Below are 20,098 nucleotides of genomic sequence, written 5' to 3' on the forward strand. Positions count from 1 at the left end.
ATTAGAGGCAGGAGCACTGCCAGTGTCATCGACAGAGCTCCTCAGGACCTCAAGCCAGGCAGGTGAGCCTGGGGGAGTCAGTACAGAGATGCCAGACTTGACTGCAGATAGGGACAGTGGCTCCAGAAATATGTTCTTTTTCCTTTTCAGCATATTGTTTTCATTTCTCTGCCCACTTTTGTAAGGTCAGGGCACAAGGTGGGGGCTGCACACAAATGGACAAGGTTCAAATGCAATGCTGAACCTGTTTGTGATTTGGAAGGATGGGCCCAATGGGCATGAAGGGCAATATTCTCTGCCACCAGACAAGAAGTGCAGCTTGATGAAAGCTGTGGAATTTAAATTTGAGTTTCAGAGGTAATGCAGGTGACAGTGGAAATGTGGGTTTGTGAGCTATGTGGTTGTTACCCAAGCAGCAAAGAGCAGGGTGCAGTGCTGCCACAGGATGTAGCCTTGGGGGCTGCAGTGGTGGGGCTGGCAGTGCCCAGGCAAGGGGCAGGCTTGGCTTGCTCCTCCTCTAGGCTGCCTGTGAGCAGTTCATGGTATGGACAGGGAACAGGAGTGGTGCCTGAGCCTGCCCTCGGGCTGCAAGGGGGATGTAAGAGTGTGGCACAGAGATGGCAGGGGCTGGGTACCTGAGTGCCTCTGCCTGTGCTGAGTTAATGATTTCAAGCTGGATCAATAGAGGAGGCCCTGCCCTTTGTACCACCAGCTAGTGCTGCCCCCCCACCTCAGGAAGGTGTTCCTGGGACAAGCTGCCTTATCTAGAGAACCCCAGTGGGTTGGCAACCTGAGAAATCATTTTCCCTTAAACCTGCAGTCAGGTCATCCTTATCTTTGACTAGTTCCTTGCAGCCTGGCAGAAAATCAGCTATTTTTTTTTCCCAGCAGAAAACCAGGATAAAACCCACTAAGCTGAAAACATGTTAAGAACCTGCTTTGTGCCAAGTTGTTTTTTAACAGAACCAGGTAGCCAAGCAGAAGTGCATGGCTCTGCAGTACCTTGCAGGGCAGCAGAAGATCCTGCCCCCAAAAGGTGACTTGGCTTGTGTGAGGGATGGCTTCACTTCCTCATGGCCTGTATGGGGAGAGAGTGAGCTCATGTCTTAATTCAGCTGCCTTATTCAGGCTTTGCTAATGCTCTGAAGGAGCTGAAATGCTAGGTTCCAGATTTTGGTTTGGTGGTTGTCTTCTGTTTGTTTTTAAAGCTTAGCCATGCTGACATAAATTGCTTTACCACCATTCTTGTATACAAGTGTATATATGTATAATATAAGTTATATGTAGGAAAGGTAGATCTAAAAGGATAGATCCTTGCCTTGCCCAGGTTGTATTTTTAACCTTAGGAAACTGAGCTCTCTGCACGTCCCCCTTGGCTGGGAGCACCAGACCTGCAGCAGTGCACCCTGCCTCAAGCCAGGCAGCTGAACCTGTCCCTTGCCCCAGGGCTGACCAAAGGAGCCCTGTTGGTCTCCTTAGCCCTGTTGAGGTCAGAGTGCTCAAGCTGCTGTCATGTGCAGCACAGGCTGTGCTGCAGCTGAGGGACAGATGAGGTTTATGGCTGGGTTCATTTCCATCAAAAACAGCCAAAGCAGAGTTATGGCAAAACGTTGGAAGGGAAGTGATGGTCCCTTGGTGGGGATGGCAGGGGCAGGGATGGTGACAGTGCCCTGAGTCACTGCAGAGTGCAGCTATCAGCTCATATATAGATGTCACTCAGCAACTTAACTCTGCAGGTGAGACGTCTTTGGATAATTTTAATAAAAATTGGAATGTGAGTAGGTGCTTAATCTCTGGGAGCTCAATGTCAACCTCAGTTTTAGCAAAGTAGCAGGAAAAATGGAGAGTACCTCACTTCTGCTCTCATCCCTTCCCATCTTCTCTGCCCTCAAATTCAAAAGAAAAAAATAAAATCCCCATGAAGTTACCAATAGCCTTTAAGTTCATTTTTAGGTGAATGGCTTCCCTACTCCCCATGGCAGAACTGGAGACATGTTTGTGGTGGTTTTTTTTACACAAATCTGCTCTTTCTCGCTCTGTTTTAATTCTAGTATCCCAAATTCTTTGTCACAGAATTCTCATTCAAAGGTTTCTGTGCCTTTTTTCAAGCATTAGCCAGCAAACCCTGGAAATGCTCTGACAATTCAGGCAAGAATTGTCCCTATTTTACACAACAATCTATAGAGACAGGCAATGCAATTGAAGTTAAACTAAGAGCTTAGTAACTTACAGCACAGATCCTGAGTGACTCCTATTTGCCACTTCTGATTAAAAAAACAACCACCAAACCCTGTCTTTTCTAAGCAGTGCTGGTCCCTACAAAGTGTATGCATTCCTGGGCTGCTCCTCCAAGCACCACTCCAGGGGCTGGGGGTCTCCTGTTGGTTCCCTGACATAACCCTTAGCCCCAGGCAAGGTTTCTTGCCTCAGCATGAACTTGCAGGTTATGTTTCCTTCCCTGGCAAGGGCTGAACTCCAGTGAAATGCCCCTGGGCTGGCTGGAGCTAAGCCATCCTCTATCTAGGGGTTGTACCTTGCTCTGCACTCCATGGTTGTGACCCAACTCCTGCCTGGGAGCTGAGGGCACGAGCTGACCTCATTTGGAAATGGACACCTGTTTCTCCAGCCAGCTCTCTTCAGGAAAAGTCCCCTGTTTTATCCTTGGGTCTCTCCAACCTGATGATCTCCGTCGTCTTCTGCCTTTTCTATGGTCTTTAGTGTGTCCCTCACTGCTATTGTTACAGCAATGTGGCACTGAAGAGATCACCAAAACTCAGATCACTGCTTAAGGAGCACAGACGAAAGGTAATGTTTTCTTTTCAAAGTAAGTAATCTGGTTTTGACCTTGAATATCTGCCAGTGGGTGAAAGCAATGGGAGAAAAATTTCTGGTCAGTCTCAACACTTGGTTTCAACTTTGAGCCTGTCATTCAGTGGCAGTTCTGTAGTGTCTTATCAAGAAAGAAGATTTTTAAATTACAACTGTCTTCCAACTCTCCTAGAATTTTTTTGGCCTGATTTTGATATTATAGACCCTAAAATGGTCTTTGGATACCTTGATTAATTTTCCTCTAAAGGAAAAAAAATATAACAGACTGAAAAAAGGGGACAAAGTCCCAAAACCATCTCCTCCTGAAGATGGGCAGCAAGAAAGAAAAGATGTGCCCAGCTTTATGGGAGATATCAGTCCTCTGAGGGCTGAGCACTGCAATGTTTCCCTTCTGGTTTGTGCCAGCATGGAAGCAGAAGGGCAGGCAAGAAAGGCAAGGGACCACTAAGGGAGCTGACTGGGATGAGATGAGGAACCTACAGTGAAATTCACGGTGGAGTAACTTGTTGTTACTAACAAGACAGGCCTCCTCTCAGCTGTAGCCCACCTTCATGGTCGGTGACATGTGGCAGCACCTCCCACCTGGGTTTCTGCAGTGGAACCAAAGTCTCACAGCTGATGAGGAGACCTAGAGAAAGGCTGGTGTCCCCACTGAAGGCCTTTCAAAAGGTTCTTAAAGAGGACCAGTAGAAATTCTCCTTGTTGCCATATGAGCAGAGACTGAGAGCTGACAACTTCAACAGGGAAGAGAGAAAGCCTGGGGGTTTGTCCAGATTTTTTTTTTTTTTAAACTGAAAACTCTGAATTTACAGAAAAATCCATGTGGAAATGTGGTTGACCCTTCCCATTGCATCTTGCTTTCTCCAGTAAATACCACTCTGTTGTGCCCTGTAAACCCTCTGTAATTCATTAGATATCCATCCAAATGTGATGCAGATGTGCTTAGCTCAGTGTTACACGGCATGCCAGGGGAAAAGCCACCTAAAACTAGGTGATACTCTAGTCCTTGTAACAGTATTTGTAGTTTAGGTGTTGCCAGAGATCTCTGGCATCCTGAGGCAGGATTCCCTGGTGTTTCAGGCGGGAGGGAGCTGTGCAAGCCCGCAGGCATCACTAGATGGTGCCGCAGTCCGCAGCTCCAGCGCTGCCCTCGCAGCCTGAAGGAGCGGCAGCTTCGGGCTCGGGCGATGCTCTGGACACCGGGCTGAGCATGAGGAGCCCGGGTTGCTTTTCCAAAGCTGAAAACAAGAATCAACTGCGTTTTTCACATCGTTCCTAGTTAGTGAAACGCTTCTAGGCAAAAATCGTGCCAGAAATATGATCACATTTTCAAGCAGCTGTAAAATTTTATAGATGAAGCAAATGAGCAGCTCTTAGGAAAGGAATAACAGCTGCAGCAGAAGAGGTAAATGACATGTTTATGTGACACTGAACCCTACGAACCCTCTCTGTCACCCCACTGTGAGGAGTCAGAACGTGGTGCAGAGCACTGATGGTGCTGGTTTCTGTGCGTCCCCAGACACTCTGAAAAGGAAATGCCTCTGGAACCAGAAACAAACACTTTCTCTGAGCAGCATTCTTCCCAGAACATCCAGGAAAACAGAGGCTGTCAAAGCTGTGAGCCAAATGACAACTCGGTTCTTACCCACTGGGTTTGCTTCCACCTGGTGAGAATTTGGTTGTCAAAAAAAAAAAAAATCTTAGGAAGAGCCAGAGTAAAAAGTCCAGAAAGTCTGGACTTTTTTTTTTTCTTTTTTTTTTCCCCCCTTCCTCGTCCTAAGGAATATTTCAACCTTTGAGCACTTGTCTATGACCTGAAGTAGGATTTGAAAATGTTGAAAACTGTTGAAATAACATAACTTCATTGCAATTTCTCTCCCTGTGGACTTGAAATAATTACTGTAAAAAACACAATTTGCCTTTTTGTTGAAGTTGGTTTCCATTAGGGAACCCTCTGATGGATAATTTCCAGCTGGCTCTGGAGGTTAGATTTGTATGCCCTGCTTTCCTTTGTCTCTTCCCTTCTGGCCTTTGCTCTCTTCCTTGTGCCTAGTCATCAATGGGTTATTATGCTGCAGATCATGAGCTTGCATTTGCATTGTAGTTTTTATAGCCTTCAAAACCACAATGTGTATTTATTTCAGAAAGTAAACAGATAAAAGCCTTGGTCAATAAGTAATTTCTTTACTCCAATGTGTACTTACCCCCATATTGGTAACAGTAAGACAAAGGAAGAAGTTTTCCAGGAGTCTGCTGGGGCTGGCCAAATGTTTTCACTGGAACACTTTCACAGACACAAAGTTCTTCAGTTATTCTAAACCCCCACAACCTTAGCACAAACAGAATTTGGACTTCTAGTGAACATCCAGCAATATGTTTTCATATTTTAAATAATTTTTTGGTTGAGCATTTTTAGAAATAAAAACAGTCTTAACAATTATTTTACAGATTAGTTGACTTAATCTTCTATTGCTTACCAGCTGTCATCAAAATTGATAAGCTCATAAATCTCTTGGCTAAGTTTTTACCAAAGTGCAGTTCAAAATGAGAGAAAGGCAAACAGTGACCATGTTGAGGATTCTGGGGTAGGTCACTGAGACAACCAGTTCCAAAATTTGAAGGTCATCAAGTACCTGTATTACATGAACACTTTAACCATCTGAACTATGTGGCTCAATATTTCATACAGATTAAACTCCAACAGATTTTCCCCTTAGTAGAGGATCTGCCAATAGCAATAATTCCAGTAGGAATTTCAACTGTATTTGTCCTACTTAGTTATAGTGGAAATGAGTGAGTGGAAAAAAACCAAGAAGAAAGGCAGAAGAAGCTCTAGAAATGCTGTACACATTTCAGACTTTCTCTGTGTGGGTTAATTTCCCGGAGTCTGGAATGGGATGACACTACTTTGGCCAGCTTAGGTTAGGTATCTTAGGTCAGAGATCTGTTCCCAGAAGGTAGGGCCAAAGGTCAATAAAAAGCAATTTCGGAACAGCTGCTGGATGAAAAAACAAAGGAAAACAGGCCTTCCATGAACAGGATGCCCCTGTCTCCCTCGGCCCTGGATAAAATTTTATTTACATACATATGTGCCAGCCATGGCAATGTCAGTGCCTTGACACATACGAAGCGTGTTCTGTTCACAGGAACCTTCTCAGGGCACAGTGCAAATTAACCCAGCTCAAAGGTAAAGGTGGAGAGGGGCTGGATGCTCCAATCAGCAGCTGTACAGGAGAAACAAAGCATTTTGGATTCCCATGCCCATACTCTCCTCCTCCTGAGATATGAAAGTATCCTTTGGAGAGAAAAAAGGGAGGTGAAGTACCTGAGAAATAATTTCTGGGTCAGAAAGAGGATATGGTGCTGACACTCATTTTACCCTAAGGAACAAAACAAAGAGTGGTAATTTTTTTCAAATCTCAGTCCTTTAGAATGCAGACAGAAACTGCTCACATATAAAAACCTGCTCCTTGATTGAGATGTTTCATTAACTGTATGAAATGGGACAAGGAAGAAACACTTGGGAAACCAGTGAATTCAAAGAGATTATTTGAAGGTTATGTGGTAAAATGCTTAGTTTCTTCAACTAATTAGGGCTGCTGGGGAATGTGCTGTTTCTAGGTCACATTAAGTGTAAGAATCTTCCTCTTTAGCCAATTGAAAAATAAAGCTTGGCTGAACTGTGTTTGCAATGTAGTTTTTTTCCCCCTTGGTTATTTCTCTTCATTAATTCATGCCATATACTCAGCAACCAAATAAAGTGGAGGGGGCAACCAAGACCACACCAGTTAATTAAAACCTACAGTTCATATTTGTGTCCCTTCTGGAAGATCCCCCAAGTAGTTTTGAACTGTAAAACTTCATATATGGTGTTTAAAATGTTCTTCTTCAGCTGCACCTGATGATGGTGGTGGTTGTTGCTGCTCTGAAAATATGAACAAAAAGTGCAGATGGCCCGATCCTGGGCTCTGTTTATCTTGAGAAGCTTATTGTCTTGGTAGAGGATGTTACTCAATATTTCTAAGTGGGAAGGTTTTGCTTATGTTTCTTTTCTCCTGCTGCAGTGATACAGTTGATTGTTCCAGTCTCAGGACAGACTGTAATCTCAGCAGATCTTGCCATCCTCATCTTACACAACCATCTAGTGCCCCTCTGAGCAACAAATAATCTTCTTTTGAGCTGCTGTCAAGGCTGGCTCAACCATTCACACCTCTCTGCTCCACTGAGTTCCTCTTTACTTATGTATCAGCATCATTTTCTGGTTTTTGCAGGCATGGGGAATAGCCTGCAGACAGAGAAAAGTCTGAGACAAAAACAGTGAGAACATCCATTCCTTTGTATAAAATGAGGAAACAGTATTTCAGTTGGTTTAGGGTTTTTTAACGTCTATGAAAAATATCACTGTTCTTACCTTTGTTCCTTAATCAGGAAATGAGCAGTTTGTTTTTTTTCCTGACAGTGGAGTCTTTATTGTCAACTGCTTCTGCATTTTGGCTATAAATTTCTTTTTCTTGAGGAAATTCAAAGTAAAGCTGGCATTTTCACCTTCTGTTTGTGTTTCATGCTGGACTTTAATAAGCAAATGAAAAGAAATTGCTATTTCATAATGAAATGGAAATGTAAATTCAGTTTGTAAGCAGGCTTTTTTGCATTACCTAAAAACTTTACCGAAGATTGTTTCAAAAATATTATGTCATATTGTAGTATATGGTAGAGATAATTCATGCTATATAGGTATATATGTGTGCATAAAATATTGTGAAGATCTAAAGTTATGTCTTTGACCACTGTGGCTGGGAACAGAGTTCTATTTTCATGTAAGCAGTTCCTGGACAGCATTAAGATAATATCAGGTCTGTTACCGTATGAATGGGACATCATCGCTGATTTCCCTGGCATCTGCACCAGGGAGACAGCATCTCGACCTTCCTGGACCATGACTGATGGAATGTCTCAGAAACTCACAAGACCTGCACCTGGACATGATTACATCTGCTGTGCTCAGGAACCAGCATCACTGTACTACACACAAATACAGCCTCTGCCTGGATGCTCAGACATTCGTCTGCATCTCCGGATTCATCTTCGTCTGTTCCTGCACATGTGTGGAGCCAGCTCTACATGTGAAGAGACACAAAGAAATGTGCGGTCATCCCTGCCTCAGGCAGAACAAACTGTATATGAGCTGGCTGCTGGAAGCACTCGGGGTGAACTCCTGGGGACACGCTGTCACTCTGTCAGTCGAATCCTGGTTCACCCAGCGCCTGCACCCGGCGCTGACGCTGTCTTGGCTGTGGTGGTTTTTCGAAATTCTATTTTTTTGTTATCGATCCAATAAATCTTTGTTAAATTTTTCATAAATTTGGCTACCGATTTGATAATTTATAACAATTTTATGTAAAACAAAGGTCTTTGGGTTTTCAACCATGTTTCAGACTACTTAAGTGGAATCAACTCTCTGAGCCACTGATTTCAGTCTCATTCATTAAATTATTGACACCATTTTTAATTCCAAGCCTTTTATTTAAAATTGAGGCTTTCTACTTCTTCGAAGTACACAATGCTCATTTTCTACAACATCTGATTTTGCAGGAGCAGTACCCCTACCTCAAATATGTCAGCAATGAAAGGTCTGTTTACTGTCTATTTCTACAGTTTCTGTAGTGCTGCCTCCTGTGGCCTGGTGGCAGGAGAGGAAAGTGTCCTTAGGAGCAGCCTGGGATATGATACAGGTTTCCACACTGTCTTCACACTCTTCCAGAACCCAACCCCTCTTTTTCTCTGTGCTGTGTCTTGAGTCACCAGTGCAAGACAAGGCCTGTACTTACAAGGGCTGCCCACATTCAGGACCCCTGAGAGCCAACTAACCGGTCAGTGCCACGGAGATCTGGCCAAGATTTAGCTCTGGATTTCTCTGCCCCCACTATTCTCCAGCCTTTTTCTTTTGTGCCACAATGCATGAAAGACAGTTATTCCTTTCAGACCTTTTCCTTTTTCTAATAAAAAGCCTCATTTCCAAGAAGACTGGAGTGCAAATTACCTTCTCTATTCAATTACAAAATCTGATCACTGCCTTTTCTTTTTTCACCACTAATAAAAGCTATTGAAGTAAAGCACCCATCTCTCGTTATGGAAAAACAGGCAGTAAGTCACCTTGAGATTAAAATATATACTGCTACACAATTTTCTGGGGAATATAGAGCAGTAATTGCTTAAGACAATGACAACTGAGACTAGAGGGAACAGTGTATTTTTGTGGAACATTTCCAGGGATAATGAGGGAAATCCTTCACTGATTTAAAGTTCCACAAAGTTGCTGCTCTGGCTGATGTAAATTATCACGTCTTCATTGAGGTCAGTGTCTCAGCTCCTCCAGCTCTCACAGCTTGGGATGTTTCCCTAAATATGAACTATGAACCACTCAGTTGAGATGAGCATCACAAGGCAGGTGCATTAGATCAGTAACGGGTGTTCCAGGCTTCCTGCTGGGATGTGCCCTTAGGACAACAAAGAATTTGGCACAGCCTTCGGTACCCACTTAATATATTGCAAAACAGTCAAGCAAGGATGTGCCACATCTTCAGGTTGTCTTGCTACCTGTCATGGCTGAAGTGTCAAATATCAGCTAATTACACTTACACTTTCTGGAAAAAAAAGATAGTGAGGGGGTTGGGGGGGAGTTTAAGAGCAGCAGGGACTTGAATTAACAAAAGCTTTTCTAGTCTTTATGGTTTTGCTGCCATTCTGTTGTGATCAAAGGATTGGTGAAGCAAAAGCTGGTCCCAGTGCCATGCTACTAAAGTTTGAAGAAAAAACCCCAAGACCTTGCTCCTACAGGTACAAACTAGAGATTCATGATAATACAAAGCAGAAGCCAAGAATAGGTTAGGGGTAAAGTGTTACAATCAGATAATATCTGAAAACTCAATAGAGCATCCTTCAAAGGTCAGGTTGTCTTATATTTTATGTATCTATGGAAACACTTCAGGGGCAGGAAAGCTCAAAGTAAAGGTTGAATGTTTAACCTCTACCTTCAAAATATTCTATAGGCACCTTACAAAAGCAGACAGAAAATACACACTGGTATTTCTCATGTCATATATGAAGGGAATTTTTTGTTGGTTTTTGATCCATATTCACACATTTTTTGCAGGTGTCTTTAAATATGAGATGCTGCTCTGTTTTGGCAATGTGTGTTCTTCATTGTATTTGTATGTGCAGGAAACTGTTAGCTTTCAGACCTTACAGATCAGAAATGGGAATGGCTTTGATAATTCTAGCAGTGTTAGCATGAGCAAAAATTAAAAAAGTTTAGCTTGAAGTCTGAGATCAGCCCCCTAGATTCAAATCCAGCCCTCAAACCTTACTATGCGTTAACCTTGTCACATAATGAATGCCAGAAAAGTGTGAACAATTTTACTTTTCATTCTTCACAATAAATTCAGGCTCCCCAGGGAAGAGTGACAAAGCTCCAAAAGTGTTTGGACAATGCTCTCAGGGCCATGGTGTGATTCTTGGGGCTCCTGTGCAAGACCAGGAGTTAGGCTCAATGATCCTTGTGCATCTCTTGCAACTCAGCATGTTCCACAATTCATGACAAGCTTCCCATAGCAGACTTAAAAACTGAAGAGATCAAGCATGAGATTTAAGACAGGAATCCATGTTGAATTTCAGTGCAGAAACATATGTAGTCAGAGAGAAACCATGAAAATATTTATGAATATTTAGGCTTACATTTGTTTCCTTGGACTCTGGGGGAAATGGCAGGACATGTTGAGAGACAGAAGAGAATTTTTTTCCATGATAGAGGAGGCAGCACTAAAAGAGATAATTCTGATGGGGACTCTGCCTCAGCTTCTTTTAATATCTGCCCAGCATGATGGTAGAAACCAGTGTCCTGGTTCTGAACACTGGCCCTGACCACCTCTGTAAGTTCAAGATCCATTTGCAGGCCTTCATTTTTTATTTTTCTGGTTTTAGGCTTTTGTGTAGAGTGAAAGGCAGCTTAGGCCAGTCTGAGCTGCCACACACTGCTCCCATGCTGTGGGCCCTCATTCTGAGAGGGCCAGCTGCTCACCCAATGTCTTCCCAAAGTCACATCCACACTCCATTGGCATTAACCCGTAAAGCAGGGTTGGTGACCCCACCTGATCTGTGTTGTGTGCCCACTCTTTGGAAATAGTTGTTTGATACAATGGACCTTTTCTTTGGGGGGTTTTAGCTGCTAGGATGAGCAGCACAGGTGGAAACATTAGTGCAGGTTATCCTGACCCTATGAAGGGGTCTGTTCTAAACTGAGGGTGTGGCCAAGTTTCTGCTGCTCTTGGGAATGAAAACATCAGTTTCTCCTTGCCCTTTTCCAGTTCAGCTTTCCTTTTCAGGTGTGTGTTCCCAGCCCAGGCAAGAGAGGTCTGTTTTCATTTTGTGTGCAAGGCAGAAATGGCTACAGTGAAAAATACTGGGTCTGGAGAAGAAAACACACACTCTCCTCTACATCTCCTTGCATTCTCAGCCCTGCAAAACTGGGAGTTGGAGTCAATCACGTTTGCAATGCATTTTCTCTTTTTTCTTTCAACAAAAGAGTTTGTGATCTGTATCACAAAGCAGCTTATTTTGTACTGAAGCTAGAATGAGTTAATTTGTTAATGAGTCTTTCTCTCTCCCTACATTTATTGGTATATAGAGGGATATACTCCATTCTCCTTTTCATTCTGACTGTGAAGGTGAAATTGAAGTAAGGGTGGTCGGCCTCTCTCCTGCTGGGAGAGTACATTCATTCCTAAACAAGCAAACATTGTAGTTGTATTAAAAGTGTATCCCGAGCTTTTTGGAGATTGTCTGCTACACCAGTGATTTGAGGAGCAAGTGGACCAGAGCCGATGTTAGCATGTCAAGGAGGCTGCCCCATTTTCACAGTGAAAACTATTTAAAGTTCTGTGTTTAATGGCGTGAGACTCCATAGAGCCTGAATTGAATCCTGTTATTCCAGATGTGCATTGTCTCTATAGGAATGCAATTTCACAGTCATCAAACATTTTAAGTTCATCAAGTGCTAATTATAGCAGAGAGCATGACAGCAGAATCTTCAAAGCCCTGTGGACAGAAAAGCCTATTGATCATACAATTGATTTTTATCACTTGCTATTGAGTGGCAGGGCTGCCTGCTGCTGTATAATCTGTTTTTATTTTTTTTTCTGTTTGCCTTTTTTTTTTTTTTAATTTTCTTTTGTGTTCTTCTACTAGACTAATGAAATAGTCTAGCTTGCCCTGATGCAGGGCATGGTTTGAGTGGCATATCACCTGGGGTATTGTACTGCATTACTGCAGCTCTCCAAAATTCCTGTCTGTGTTATTTTCTCTTTTAAAGAATGTGCTGCTTTTTCTACACCTTTCCCATGGAGCCATATGTCCAGTGATGATGTCTCTGAGACTGAAATGAGCCAGCCTCTAGCTTCTGGTGGGCTGATGTCACTCACTTCAGCTCCATCAGCTTGGTGGGTTTCTGGTGTGAGAGGGGAAAGAGAATTTGGCAGTGTGCTGAGACATAGTCACTCACTGCAGTTTTGGTGTTGCTTGTGGGATTTACTGCATGTGATCTGAGTATTGACTCTCCAGGAGCATCGATCAATCACAGGATCAAGCTACTTTTTCAATAGAATATAAGCTGAGAAATAGTGTTTGCTCTACTGACTGCCACAGAGCTGTCAGCTTTCTGCCAAGCTCCTGGGGGACAGGCAAAAGTGAACAAGGGGTCCTGCCACTCCTGTAAGCTGCTTCCTCTTGTGACTTGCCATGGCTGATCTCTCCCCTCTTACATTCTTTTCCGCACCCTGTCTCTGTTGGCTGCTGCTTGCAATGGAAAGATAAGCACAGATAGCTGCAAAGCTGCCAGCTGAGGAGTTGCATGCTCACCGTGAGTTTTGCTGTTAATGAGCCACGCAGCGCAGGTAACAGGCAGCCCCAGAGGATTCATCAGGGGCTGGTGCCAGATACCTGTTGAAAAAATTGGAAAGATTTCCACTGACTTCAGTGAGCTCTGGTTCCATGCCTAATTGCACCCCCCTGTGTTTCTCAGGGATTTGAATCCAGGAAGGTGTGTGTGCTGTGCTTGTGCACCCACAGCTCCCTAATGTCCTTTCTGTGCCAGGGCTCTGGAGAAACAGGCTGGATGCCAGCAGCACTTTGGTCTTCTGGGTACATTAGTCACGGACCTCAGGGCCTCAGTTTCCCCATGGGAAAAGCTGTAGATAATGACAACTGCTTCTTGAAAAAGAAATGCCTGAGGACTTCTCATTTGTTGTATAGAGGAGCTGGTTGTTTCCATGGTCAGTCTGAGTGACTGGAACATGGGAAAGGGAGATGAGCAAGACCTAAATGGGTATGTCTGCTTTCAGGGCAGCCACACCGATGAACCTCTGAGAGCCCACCTGTTGTGGTAGCAAGGATCAGGCCTCTGTTGGGTCAGAAGTGGTTAAGTTTAGCTAAACTGCCTCTTTGGTGTGAACAGCCTGGATTTAGGATGAGATCTATGAAAGCTGCCAGGATTGACCAAGTATGGCCACATTTTAAATCAAGTGCCAAAAATCAGCTGCATTAGGGAGGAATGTAGAGTTCTACTGCAGATCTTTCTGGTAAAGAACATCCTGCATGCATAATCACTCTTTGGTTTAAAGGATGTTTCTGCTTGCTCCTTCTGACAGTTGTTTTCTTTAAGGATTCAGGAGAAAGAAAGAGAAGAAGAAAGGGCATTTAGGATGCAAGGAGACAAAGCCGTGTTAAGTCTCATTTACAGAGATGAATTGGGAACAGGTGCTTCACATAACTGAGGGCCACCATTCTGTGAGAGAGCCCTTGAGAGTCAAGAGAAAGGAATTGCAAAAAGCAACAGTATATTCAGAAAGATAACTATAATCAAGCCCTTTCTATATCTATTAAGGGGAAAAGACAACAACCACAAATGCAATGGAGACATTAAAATTGACTTTGTAAAAAGCCATTTTTAATATATTTCTTTGTTTCTTTGAAATAATTTCAAACCCGAAGGCAGGAATAATTGAAGCATTTACAGAATATATCAATAATACCTCATTATCCAGCTTTGCTTCAATCCACTGATTTCAATTTTCTTTTGAACAAGCTGCATTTATCAGAGGACTTAGCATATGAATGGGGAGGGGGGAGAAATGTAAAATGCGTGCTCTAGATTTACATGTCTTAGGATGCCAAATAGCCATCAAAGCTAATTGTTTCTAAAATGCTTTATAAACCTTATCTCATGTGTTGACCCTAATCAGTGCAATTAATTTCATAATGAATTCTTTCTACACACACCCAATCTTATTATTATCCTTAGTCTAAATTAATAACATCATGATAATAATTAGTAGATATGAAATGGTCTCTTCACTGCTTCTCATAGCATGTGGGCTTGATAGAAAAGAGCAACGAGGATGACAATTAGAGTAAAACGTCAGCTGTATTGATTGTTGAGCACCTTAACCCTAGCATCTGCAAAATAGGCTTTATTTAAATCTGAATATCGTTTTATACTCTCCCTCTATTCCTCCTTCTATTTTATTTCAACGTTTTCCTTTCTGCAAGAGGCAACATCTCCTCCTCAAAGCTCACGACAAAAACATTAAAGTAGAATTTTAGAGCCTGATTCTCAGTGTGCTGATGCCAGATTTTGAAGCAAATGAGCAATGGGAGATTTAGGAGAGTGTCAGCACCTGGAGAACCATCGGTATCCTTCTTGATGTTTCAGTCTTCCAGAAGCCTCAGGGAAGGTGGGCAGCTTTCTGTTTTGGACTCTGATTTTATGGCCTTGTTAAGACAAATGGATTTGAAGAAGGTGTTGCTTTCATAGCTCCAGGTCCAATCCTTGCTCTGCCTCACTACTTAACCATGGGATGGGAGTGTGAGAGGGGAGTGGAATTGCCTGTGGTTAGAGGGGCATAAGACAGACATGAAAAACATCTTTAACCCTTAACCTTAATTGCCTTTACTGAATACATTACTGTGTTTCAATCAATTAGTGTGTTTCTGGAATAACTCCCCTCCATTCTCTGAAGGCCAAAATCTCTTTCCATGGTCATGGCTGTAAGATGATGCTCCCTGTCAGTCCACAGCCCTGCCTTTAGGCCCAGTGCTGTTACAGCCTTAGAATTTCCACCCTCCTTTATTCAAAGTCACTTTTCCAGCTTCTGCAGTCACAAGAAAACATGGCACACCTGCATTGACAAATTATTGCCTGAAGCCAACAACTTGAAAAGGGACTGAAACAGGACAAGGCAGAAGAAAAATTGCTTCATAATGTTTTATTCATGCATCTGACTGATGATGTATGGGCTACAGCTTTATGATGACTGGAAAAAAAAGAAAGAAATTTGTTGTATCTTTTGGGGTTTTCTTTTTTGTTTATGTCCTTTTTTTGTTTTGTTTTGTTTTGTTTTTTTATTTATTTTTAAAAATGGTAATGATGGAGACTGTAGTATATGAAGCACAAAAGGAGAGTGTTCTCTGAAACAGAAGGTATTAAGTCACTTGGGTTCTTCAGTGCAAGAAGAAGAGCTCAAACCTTAGCTTCTCATTTTGGAAACTGAAGTTAGAAAAGCACATTCCCTTGATGCCATTTCAAAAAGAGGTAGCTAACATTACCCCTGCAAAGGGAGGTATTTTGATGTTTGGCAAAGAAAGCCTGTGACAGAATCACATCGCTGACAGTCGAGATGAAGGCACAGCTATCAGGAAATAAAGTCCCTCGTGTGTCTCTTTTTTCCCCTAAATCAGCTGTGAAGAGCTTTTAAATGATCTTTGTATTTTTGAAACTAGCATCTTGAAGAGCTGCCTCTATCACAAAATCTGCAATTCAGCGTGCAGGCTAAAATGTTCAGCAGAAAATGCCGACTTGATATTCAGACAGAGAATGTTTTTTTGTTATTGGCAGTACTAGTGTGAATTCTAGATCACCAAACCAGATTCACAGTGCTGCACACACAGATAGCAGGAAAAATTCAAAAGCTCTCTGCTGTGCTCATGACAAGGGCATATCTGAGATGCAATCATCAATCATGACTTGCCTGATTCACCTTTCATCCAAGAGGTGAGGGCCTACCAGCAACAGAGACACAGCACAGATCACAAACTCCAGAGCCTTAGCACTTCTATAGAGCAAGTGGTCACACAGTCCATTTCTGATTCACATAATTTGTCCTGGTTATTTTTTTCAGTCTGCAAAAATGAAAATAAGATCATGGGTAGCCCAAAATTTACCTCAGAAGGTCTTAAAGTACTTCATTTTACAAACACCAAGAGAAATGTTTCCTCAATTCTGCTTCTCATGCCAAGAATATTTGGCAAATCCTTCTGAAATTTTGCTTTTGTTTTGGAAGAAGAAACAAAGTTAATTTCCTCAGAGTCCACAAACTCCTCCTTAATCTGTCAACAGCAGATTCTTTGGCATCCTCACCTCTTCCCTGTGGCACAGCAACCCAGAGTCCACACCTGCTGGCCATGGCCATACTGGCCCTGTAACAGAAGATGGCAGCAAAACTTACAGTGGTATCTCTGTTTGTAAAGCCAAATTGAATTCAATGTATGTCATATTCAGCCACCAAATATGTTCCCTCCTGTATTTTTAATAACTCTGCAGTAATTAATAATTCTGCACCTGTGTTGTTTGTACATCTGAATTAGTTTTTCTTATGCTTTTTTTTTTCACCTATGGCTTTAGTTCAGAACACAGAGTTCACACAAGTGAAATTAATACAACACACAGGGTTCCTTCTGGTTGCTATTGACTGCTATGTAGCAACCAAAAGCCCTTTAGTTCTAATCAATTTTCCTATCAGGTGAGGTTTGGACATTTTCCAAGGCACATCTTGTATTCTTCAAACAACAGGGACTGATCTTAGCCTCACTTTAACTCACTTACTGGCAATAACTCCAGCTTTGGCTCTACCACTTGACTTTTGTGTATCCACAGTGATTTAAGCAGCCTGAAGGTCTGGTGCTCTTGGGACATATTATAAAGAACTCATGTCCTATTAAGGCACTTAAAATCTCTGAAAATTTAACATACGACACCAGTGGTCGCTAAAAACAGAGAGATGAAATATTTTTGGGTCCACAGAGATGAACTATTTTGGGGAAATAACCTGTCCATAATCTTGACAACCCCAGATGTTCTGGTGGTTTAATGATGCAGCCCATGGAGATGCAGGGGCTGCACTGAGGTGAGCTGCAAATGGAGTGCAAGCTTCTCTCTGAGCCACAGATCAGGTCTGCCACTTGGGATGATCTCAGTGTTTCATCAGGGACCTCCAGACACACGAGACCCCTCAGCAGCAGAGCTGTAGTGAAGCAAAGGGGCTGAGGAGGTGTGACTGGAGCGTGTTTCTGCCTCAGTTCCACTAGAGAGCAGCTTTGCCACAGCCACAGCTGAGAAAAGCAGCTCAGACCTCGAGTGCTGCACCAAACTCTCTCAGCAAGCCTTTATCCCAAATGCTGCTGTCTCAAGGATGCAGGCCCTGCTACTTGGTTGTGTACAAATCCATATCAATTTTCAAGCAGATCTTATACTAAAGAATAAGAAGTCCTGCTAAAGGACAGACTTTTTTTTGTAGTCAAGTCAGAGATTTTGATTATATCACTGAAATCCAAGTACAGCACTCATTGTATTGGACCTAGATAAATGCTCAATGTCTGGCATATGCTTAGTTGTACATGTTTGAATTGACTTGCTACATCAGAATATTCTTTAATACATAATATGAAAGAGGTAGAAATGGGTAAGATATGGTCAGCTTTTGAGACTGCACTGTACAGTAAATTATGTTTACACTTCAACACAGAAGGCACAGCTAAGTTATTCTACAGTGTATCTGTTCAATGAGCTCACAGAAAATTCCAAAATGAGATTAAAATTTTGAACTTTCTGCAAAGGAAGAAAACAAGTGCTTACATTCTGATACTTCATTAAAGAGGTGGTTGCTTTCCAAATACTGAATAATCAATTCATGTAGTGCTTTTGTCATCTGTCAAAAAACCCTTTGCTTCCCTCTCCAAACTATTTCAACAGAAGTATCTTTAGCTGCCTGTTTCACTGAAACCCACTGATAGTGCAGCTGTACTGTTTAGATTATATTTAAACTTCCCCTCTGAAAAATATATTTTATGACCTAGCCTCCTGTGGCCTGATTCACACCACAGTGGAAGCTGCAGATTCTCCTTCCCTACCTTATGCACCTGGCCCTCCTGCATCCTTTTTATGCAGCACTAAATATTCTGACAAGTTCTAGAGGAGCAGACCTGGACAGACATACTCTGTATAGAAAACTTCTGCAGAAAACTTAGCTGGTACACACAACTGAGACAAATTGGCCAGGAAAACAAAGGGAATAAAATTATAACTTCACTTGTCTCTCTCAACTGCAGGAATGAATGACTGGTCAAACCACAAAAGATAATTTAAATTAACCCTGGCTGATAAGAAACATTAGTTGATTTAAGGTGAGTCATGAGGTCTCAATTCAGTTCATCTAAACCTGGCAGGATATTTAAATAGCTGCAATAAACACTGAAATAACCAGTGTTTTTCAAGTAAAAAAACCCCAAACCTGTAACTTCCATAGAAGCTACAAATGCTGTGCCTTTAACTAGCTCTAAAATATTGTAGCTTACAAATCCAATGGTTATCAATGGTTATGAAAGTGCTTAGGGAAATTGTTTTTCAGCTGCTTCTACTGGGGACCATTAGATTTGTGCTAGTATTAACCATACCTATAAAATAATTTTTTCTACAGACCCACTTTTAAGAACTGGATATTTTGGGAAAGCATTTGGATTGTCCTCACTTGCATCATTGCCTTCTGATAGATTGTCTTCAGAGCAGTTTGGCCTGCCAGGCACGTGAGAGTCAAAATCCTTTTTGTACCCCCAGTCCCTGCTCTTTTAAAGCTGTGCTTCTTTAGAAGCTCTGCTGTAGAGCCAGGCTTTCAGAACCAGCTGTCAGCTGCAATAACTGAGCACGGGATGGACTGAGCTCCCTGCTCATGGAGAGCAGAGCAGGGCTTAGCTGGGCACAGCCTGCAACGTCCTCAAGCTTCAAAGACCCTTGGACTGGCCCTTCATTATTCAGGCAGCCAGAAACTCTTCCAAAGAGTTTCCTACATCAGGAATGCTGCCTGTGCTGCTCACATAGTTTTGTTTGCCTCAAGATAGTACCTCTGCTGGTTGTGGCCATTGCTCCCCAGATCCTCCCAGAAAAACATAGCCTTAAAAACTGGCAGGTGAAGAGAGGAATACCCTGAGGTCTTTGCTCAACAGAATATCTGCCAATTGAAACAGAGCACCTGAAAGCAAAAGTAGCTTCTGTAATAAATAGTAGCTTTTGTTATGCCTTCTAACAATGTTTTGCCCTCACCAGGAAAGGACTTGTGACTGTGACATTCATGGTACTCCAGACATATTACTGCTGGGTTTAGTTTGTGTACCTAATTAAAGCTGGAATGTCTCATGGCTCACTGCAGCTTTCCATCACATGAGGCCTCTTGACATTATTTATGCAACTGCTAAGTGACACAGAAACGCATCCAAGGGAGAAGCAGAGAGGAACAAATGGCTAAAGAAAGGTCAGGGTAATACCACGTGGCTGCTTGGCTGCTTCCTAGGAGTGGAAAGAGACATTCTGCTCCTTTTGAACCCCTCCTTTTCTGTTCTTTGTTAGCAAAATTAGTTTATGGGTTGTGACATTGAGGGCTTAATTTTCCTTTTATTGCTTTTGAGGGCTACAAATACACACAAAGCAGTAAAGGAGAAATATTAATGTAGATGTTCACGGTTAAAGCTGCCAGCAACTGGCTGTCACACAGACAGCATCATTTCTCTTTGTGCTTTATGCTGCAGACACACTCAGATCAGGTTAAGACACTTAAACCTATTCTGTGTGTTTCAGGAACGTCTGTTGGCAAATTGTCATCTGAGAACAAGTTTGCCAACCCCCACCAGAAATGCCTTTAATATGAGCTTATATCAAGAGCCCAGGCATGCAGCAGGAGCTCAGCATTGACTTGAAGCTTGTGGGTTTTTGGTCAGGGTATTCCAGCCTCTGAAATCTGGCATGCAGGAAAAGGTCTGCAGTGGAACAGAACAGGTTTTGTAAGAGGAGCAAGGTAATGGATGAGCAGGTTTGAAGGAAATATGAGGAAATGCTTTCTAATACAACATGCACCTAATCTGTAGAGCTTGTTGCCATTGGATGGTGTGGGTG

The sequence above is a fragment of the Molothrus ater genome, chromosome 4, assembly GCF_012460135.2.
Source record: "Molothrus ater isolate BHLD 08-10-18 breed brown headed cowbird chromosome 4, BPBGC_Mater_1.1, whole genome shotgun sequence".
NCBI lineage: Eukaryota > Metazoa > Chordata > Aves > Passeriformes > Icteridae > Molothrus > Molothrus ater.